General features: G+C 30.5%; 1 long non-coding RNA gene across 1 annotated transcript; it reads right to left on the bottom strand.

Annotated features, from left to right (window-relative positions):
* Positions 1-149: 149 nt before the first annotated feature.
* On the bottom strand, positions 150-921 carry LOC133298151 (uncharacterized). Its single transcript, XR_009749745.1, has 2 exons — positions 563-921; positions 150-421 (listed from the first exon to the last, which is right to left on the bottom strand). It is a non-coding gene; the product is annotated as an uncharacterized LOC133298151 (long non-coding RNA).
* Between the last annotated feature and the right edge of the window lie 7,061 nt (positions 922-7,982).

Here is a 7,982-nt window from a genome sequence, read left to right as displayed (position 1 = left end):
TTGACTCTTTCTTGTTTGTCATTTTTTCTTATGAGAAGTACTAGTGCATGCATGAATGAAACTTTCTTTGCTCTATACAATTATTTTTTTTGCTTAGTATATATAGTGGGGAGGCCTACAAGGCCTGTAGGCCATGTCAGGCTTTCTTATTTTTGAAAATGGGCCGGGCTTGGCCTACAAATAAAGCCTTTAATCGGCCAGTAGGTCAGATAGGCTGAATTTTTTTTTACGTAAGCTTGGGCCAGGATGGCCAAAGCCCAGCCCAGCCCATTTACACCCCTACTCTCAACCATAACCTTCAACTCAACCAATCAAATCCACAATCGATATAACAGGTAATCTCCTAAAGGATTGAATACAACCAAAATTATACAACCAATCTCGCTTCAATTGCTCTGTTTCGAAACAAAAACTCGCGCATCTCAACCACCAGCATGGACCACAGATAACCACGATCATCAGCGGCGCCACCGAGATGTACCAACACAATAATCATAACCGATTATACGGAAATCCATATAAAGATAACAGAACTCGAAAAAAAAACAAAAATATAACTTACCTTATCAGATTCACGACCAGATTGAATAACGGTTCCTTGCAGATGTAGCAATTCCACTGGCCTCCATCAAAACGGAGACCGAAACATCGACAGAATCTCCAATTAACCATCCTAAAAACCAGATCAAGGTTCGATCCATGCGATATGAACCGAAAATTTGCCTTTGACTGAATCAAAGGACGGTTTGGACGGAGAAATTTGCTAGGTTAAAGCGAATGCGCCGATTCCGATTTACGCGGCAACGATGGAATGAACGAGGGAAAAATGTTATGATCGTTTTATATAGTGGAATCTGGAGAAAATAAACGGTTGTGATTGCTTGGCAACAAATGGAGCCAACGGTGCAGATGGGCTGAGTTAGTTGCGCCAATGTAAATGCCGAATCGGCGTGCCATCTGTTGTTAAATAAGGAATTTGCGGTCACAAAGAAAAGAAGGTTCTCGATGACCTAGATATTTTCGCCAACACGTGTTTTACGTTTCGGGGTTTAATATTAGGAAATAATTTTATTTACTGTATATATATACGGATAGGATATTGTAACACACAAATAATGTTACGCACAATGTTACGACCACATCTTAACCGTTGATTTCCGTCAATCAACGGTTATCATTTATTGCGAATTAATAATTAATTAATAAGCTTGATTTGAAAAATGATAACCGTTGATTGACGGAAATCAACGATTAAGATGTGGTCGTAACATTGTGCGTAACATTATTTGTGTGTCACAATATCCTATCTCATATATATAAGGTATATAAAAGTGTGTAAGATTTATTCATTTTTTTGTACATAAAAGATGATTTTATGAGGTAGGATATTATTATTATCAAATATTTTTATTATTAATTACTACTACTTTTTATTGAATCCTATTTTTCAGTCCGTAATCTCTAAATGATTTATGAAAAAAAAAACCTTTTAATATATTTCTGAAAATATATAATTATGTTAGAGTAATAATATATTAGTAATAAGAATATTTGATAATAAAAATATCTTATCTTTAATTTTATATCACATAATAAGAATAGGATCCGTTTACAAATTTTTTTTGCACATTACACTAAGTATGACTGGTCGTACACTGCATGATTTTATGAGGTAGGATATTATTATTATCAAATATTTTTATTATTAATTACTACTACTTTTATTGAATCCTATTTTTCAGTCCGTAATCTCTAAAAGATTTATGAAGAAAAAAATCTTTTAATATATTTATGAAAATATGTAATTAAGTTAGAGTAATAATATATTAGTAATAAGAATATTTGATAATAAAAGTATCTTATCTTTAATTTTATATCATATAATAGGGATAGGATTTTTATATTATATAATAGGGATAGAATTCGTTTACAATTTTTTTTTGCACATTACATTAAGTACGACCGGTCGTACACTGCATGATTAAAGTAGGACCGGTCGTACTTAATGTAGTTTGTAAGAATTTGTAAACAAAAAAATTTGTAAATATAACCTGACCCTATATAATATAAGAAACATCACACGCTTTTTATTTTTATGCTATAGCTTTTTTTTTTGTGAATTTCACAATTGGGTCATTATGGTCTAATTTACCTTTTGTGGATAAGCCCATGGGCTGACCTCTGTTAGTTGGGCTTTAAATCAGTTCTTTTAAGAAAAATAAATAAATAAGAACATCACAATTTGTACCCAGATGGTAAAAGTAAAAGTCTCACCGATGGGAATTTTGTTTTGGCTGGGCGCACAAAACATTGAATAAGTTGAAAGAAAGAGATAGAGAAAATAATTCGAAGAGAAAGAAAAAAAAATTCAATTGTCACATGTTTAATGGGAGCAGCGTGGTAGGTTGGAATCACTATAAATTTTTTCCACCTATAGGAGGTAATATTTAAATTTTGAAAGATGGTGAATTGTTATTTAAATGAGAATACTTTAACTCGTTTTTAATTATATCTAAATATTTATAATTTGTGAAGAAATATATATGTGAATAAGGGAATCATGAAGATTTAGCTAATGATTATGAATTTAAAATATTTTGTATATAAAGAAGCTCGAATATAATTTTTCATGAAATATTTTTGGTAAGAGGTGAAAAAATTTTCTTAGGAAAATGGGGTGAAAAAAATTATTTGTCTATATTTGATAAGAGGTGAAGTAAAAATATGGCTGAAATTTTTTTTCCCTTCATTTGCTTTTTAATGTTAAATAATTGGGGAAGATTATCATGGAAGGGGTGGAATTGTTTTTTTTTTTCATATGGTGGGAAAATTAACTCAATATTTAGGAAAAAAATTGGCCTACCAAACACCTTTTGGTAACTTACCCAGAAAAAAAAAATTCCATCATATTCTGAAAATTATTGTTTCCCGATAAAAAAAAAATTCCTTTACCAAATACCCTCTAAAGATCGGCTCTTTTTAATATTGTTTTCATTCAACTGAGTTATCTCCAACTTAAGTTCGTACCTTTTTAAGCTTATTGCCGATTTATCTGAAGATGCCATAGTCTATGCACATTACCATTCTTCAAATTTGATACAAATATTTTGTTTTGCACCTCCTATTATTATAATTTACATCTAAATATTAAAAATAGGTTGACAAGAATATCTAATCGTTGAATTATTATAATCAGTCTTGTTATTAAAACACATGGATTTAAAATATGCTCCTTGTTTCCTTTATGGATATTTAACAATAATAATTAAGTATTACTGTCATATAATAAATCAAATGAAAATGAAAATTCAATGCTATGTTGCACCGACACTGATACGGGACACGGGATACCACATGATACGACACTCCGACACGTTAATTTTAAAAAATGTTAAATTTCGACACGTTAGGACACATTTTGATATTATATAATATTTTTAATTTATGTAGTGTATATTATATTTAATATTCAATAATTTAACAAAAAATAAAGCTAAACTTATAATATCCATCAATTTTGCAAATAAATATAAGATATCCCAAATATTTATATTAAACTCGAATAAAATAGTAATAATAATTCAACGAATCTAATAGTTGAAACTCAAAATGCAACGCAAGTACGCAACGTAACCTTTGAACCTTTTTTGAGTCTTTGCAACGAGTATTGAAGTGTCGGAGTGTCGGTGAGTATCGGGAAGTGTCGGACACGACACGTTAGGGATTTTGAAGTGTCAGTGCTTCATAGATTCAATGTACATGAAATTCCCAATTTCAATGTTCACAGAAGAAATTAGTGTTATGATCAATAAGAGGAAAAAAAGTAAAACAATCACACTAGGCATTTTCTATTTTTCTAATGGCTTTTTTTGGGTCTAACCGATCTCCTTTTAATGAGAAGCTAGGTCAAATATTAAAAATATAAAAACTCTTAAAAAATAGCTTTCCTAATGAATCAAAATTAAGAAATTGAGCTTTTTAATAAAAAAAACTTGGGAGTTTCTTTACCTTACCGTTTATCCTTTTTTTTATTCAATTTTTTACTCTCATGCGTAACATTTTTTTTATTTCTTCCCCAACACTTGCTCAACCTGTATGAACTCAGGAGGAGACAAGAATTGACATATACCTTACGCATATGGGTCATCCTTTGAATTTGAACGTCATTTATCCTATAAGGCTCAAGGTCACAGGCAAGGGAAAAGAACCAAGACGTCGAGCATGTTAGAGACCTTTGCACCATTCAATTTGTAGAATTTTTGTTAAATTGCAAATTGTTCAAGTCCAAGTAGTTGTGAATAAGGGTGTAAATGCACTGAATCAGTGGCGGAGCCAGGCTCTTACCAGAGCTCGGGCCAAAAATTATATGTGTATTTTTTTTTAATTAGTTCATATTATAATATATTTAAATTATATTAAATATAAAATACCTGAATAGACAGTATTAAAAAGGTTATAATTTTATTACATATTTTTTAATTTTATTAAATAAGTGAAAATGGAACACATAACTTAATACAACTTACCAAAATCTCTCATCAAATATATTTTATTTTTTTGATAGGGCCAAATTATAATTTTAGACGGGGCCAAATTATAATTAATTATATAATTATACATGATAAATACAATTTGTTAAAATTTAGCCCGGGCCGAGGCCACCCCCAGCTAACATGTGGCTCCGTCACTGCACTGAATCAAACTAGACATTGGTCTTAATAAGTTAGACCTATATAAAATGTTTTGAGTTTGACCTAAGCTATTTGCTTGGTATAAGATAAATTATAAGTCTGACTTGACTTATATCTAAAAAACAAAATGTGTCTATTAGCATATTTAAGTCTAACAGAATCATATTTTTATTACCTATCCAAAATTAGAAAAAATATTATTATTTTATTAATTATTATTATTTTAATAAAAATAAATAATACGATATACATTACACTAAGTACGACCGGTCATACACTGCATGATTAAAGTATGACCGGTCGTACTTAGTGTAGTTTGTAAGAATTTGTAAACAAAAAAGTTTGTAAATATAACCTGTCCCTATATATATAAGAAACATCACACGTTTTTTATTTTTATGCTATAGTTTTTTTTTTTGTGAATTTCACAATTGGGTCATTATGGTCTAATTTACCTTTTGTGGATAAGCCCATGGGCTGACCTCTGTTAGTTGGGCTTTAAATCAGTTCTTTTAAGAAAAATAAATAAATAAGAAAATCACAATTTGTACCCAGACTTTGGTAAAAGTAAAAGTCTCACCGATGGGAGTTTTGTTTTGGCTGGGCGCACAAAACATTGAATAAGTTGAAAGAAATAGATGGAGAAAATAATTTGAAGAGAAAGAAAAAAAATTCAATTGTCACATGTTTAATAGGAGCAGCGTGATAGGTTGGAATCACCATAAATTTTTCTCACTGTACCGTTGGGATCTGTAAGACCATTATGTTCCCTTTAGGGATGCGTCACTGTATGGGAGATACCCTTAGCTTAGGTACATACCAGACTAAGAGGTATTATGCCTAGCAATAGCAAGACAATAAGTAAGTGCAGTAAGCAATAGGACTCAAAGTAAATGGGCAATATCACGATACATAAGATGCCTTTAAGTTGTGCCCATGGGGGCTATTTATAGGGAAAATGGTGTGAGTTGGTGAGGAGGGGTCAACCCTCCTTGGGATGTACTCCCATGATAGCAGTGTTGGGCGGGTTTGGCGTGTTTGGCGCTGCCATTTGGGCGGCGCTGCGCCTTCTGCGTCTGGCGATGTCAGCACTTGGCAGAGGGTAGTTTTCCCTTTATGGTGCATGTGGCTGGCGCCTTTGGTGGTTAGCGTCCCGAGATGGGACATTTCGGTGTATCCCTTGGACATGCTGCAAGGTTGGAGGGCGCGAGAGTCCACGTCAGCCCTTGCCAGCTGGGGATTGAGGATTGAGCCTGGCCAGCTGGGTTGTACCGGTGCTTGGGCCATCCGGAACAGGAGCCCCCCCAGCTTGGATCGCGATTTTTCTTAGCACAAAAATGTGTAATTTTTGTGTTGAAAACAACATAAAACAATGGAAAAACAAAAAGGGAACTAAAACCCTCAAACCAATTTTTGTTTTACATCAATGAAACAATGTCTATTTAAAAAAAGATTAAAACTTTTATAATATCAACCCTATATTTCGTAACAATACATTTAGGAACAAAATTCCTTCGCTATAGAAAATAATTTCACACATTTTTTGTGTCAATAGATAACTAATGACTTGTTTTTCAAAAGCCCCAAAGAAATTTAAGGTTTCAATGTATTGATTGAAAATAATTTGAGAAATTTTCTAAACTTTCATGTAATAAAATCCAGAAATTCAGATTCAAAATTTTCTTAGAATACTCAATAAAAATATGCATATGATATATTATTAGAAAACTCTCATCACGTAAAACAAAAACCGCAAAGTTTTCAAGATCAATTGCATAAATTTTCAAATGAAGTTTTATCGTGAAATTTAGGTTCTATATGCAAATTTAGAAATATTTTAATAAAAAAACTGGGTCTTATAATTATTTATATATGCATAGCTCTGATACCAAATGAAGAAGATAATTTTCAATCCATTGGTCAAACCCAAGAGTAGGAATGAGAAAATGTTAATGTGTGGAAGACCAGTATAGCTTTAGATATGTGGAGTTGTTGCTTAGTAATTTTGAATGTTTGTTAAAAATTATATTATGTTTTACTGATTGAGAAAATTATATTGGTTTTACTTTTTTCTATTAATATCATTGCATTTCTTTGTTTTTTTATTGACTCTTGTAATTTTGAATATTTGTTAAAAATTCATATGGTTTTTTAAAATCTTATAAATCCATATTGTCCTTTCAAATCTTATAAATTATATTAAAATACAATCTTATGAAATATTGATTGTAAAATATATCTTTTAAAAAAGTCTTTAAAGTCCTTCCAATTCTAAATAGTTTTTTAAAATCTATAAGATTTTTTATCTCAAAAAAGTTTTTAAAATCTTAATCCAATACACCCCTTAAAAGTCTCACCAATAGGAGTTTTGTTTTGGTTGGGCGCACAAAATATTGAATAAGGTGAAAGAAAGAGGTAGAGAAAAGAATACGAGGAGGGGAAAGAAAAAAGTTCAAGTGTCAAGTGCTTAATAAGAAGAGCATGATAGGTCGTCATCACCATAAATTTTTTCCACCAAGAGATAATTTTTAAATTTTGAAAAATGGTGAATTGTTATTTAAAGAAAATAATTTAATTATAACTTTATATTTATAATTTGTGAAGAAATATATATATATATATATATATATAAATAGGGGAATCATGAAGATTTAGCTAATGATTATGAATTTAAAATATTTTGTATATAAAGAAGCTCGAAATATAATTTTTCATGAAATATTTAAAGATCGGCTCTTTTTAATGTTGTTTTCACTCATCCGAGTTATCTCCAAGTTAAGTTCGTACCTTTTTTTTTTGTACTAAGAAAAAAGTTCGTACCTTTTTCAAGCTTAATGCCGATTTATCTAAAGATGCCATAGTCTATGACTCTATGCACATTACCATTCTTCAAATTTCATACAAATATTTTGTTTTGCACCTCCTATTATTATAATTTACATCTAAATAATTATTAGAAATATTAAAAATAGGTTGACAAGAATATCTAATCGTTGAATTATTGTTATCTAATTATTATAACCAGTCTTGTTATTAAAACACTTGGATTTAAAATATGCTCCTTGTTTCCTTTATTGATATTTAACAATAATAATTAAGTATTAATGTCATATAATAAATCAAATGAAATTGAAAATTCAATTTACATGAAATTCCCAATTTCAATGTTCATAGAAGAAATTAGTGTTATGATCAATAAGAGGAAAAAAAATAAAACAATCACACTAAAGGCATTTTCTATTTCTCTAATGACTTTTTTTGGGTCTAACCCGTCTCCTTTTAATGAGAAGC

The sequence above is a fragment of the Gastrolobium bilobum genome, unplaced genomic scaffold (assembly GCF_033153095.1).
Source record: "Gastrolobium bilobum isolate Gb01-03AN ecotype WA unplaced genomic scaffold, APGP_CSIRO_Gbil_v1 utg36536, whole genome shotgun sequence".
Lineage (NCBI taxonomy): Eukaryota > Viridiplantae > Streptophyta > Magnoliopsida > Fabales > Fabaceae > Gastrolobium > Gastrolobium bilobum.
This window is presented reverse-complemented; position numbering and strand designations above follow the sequence as displayed.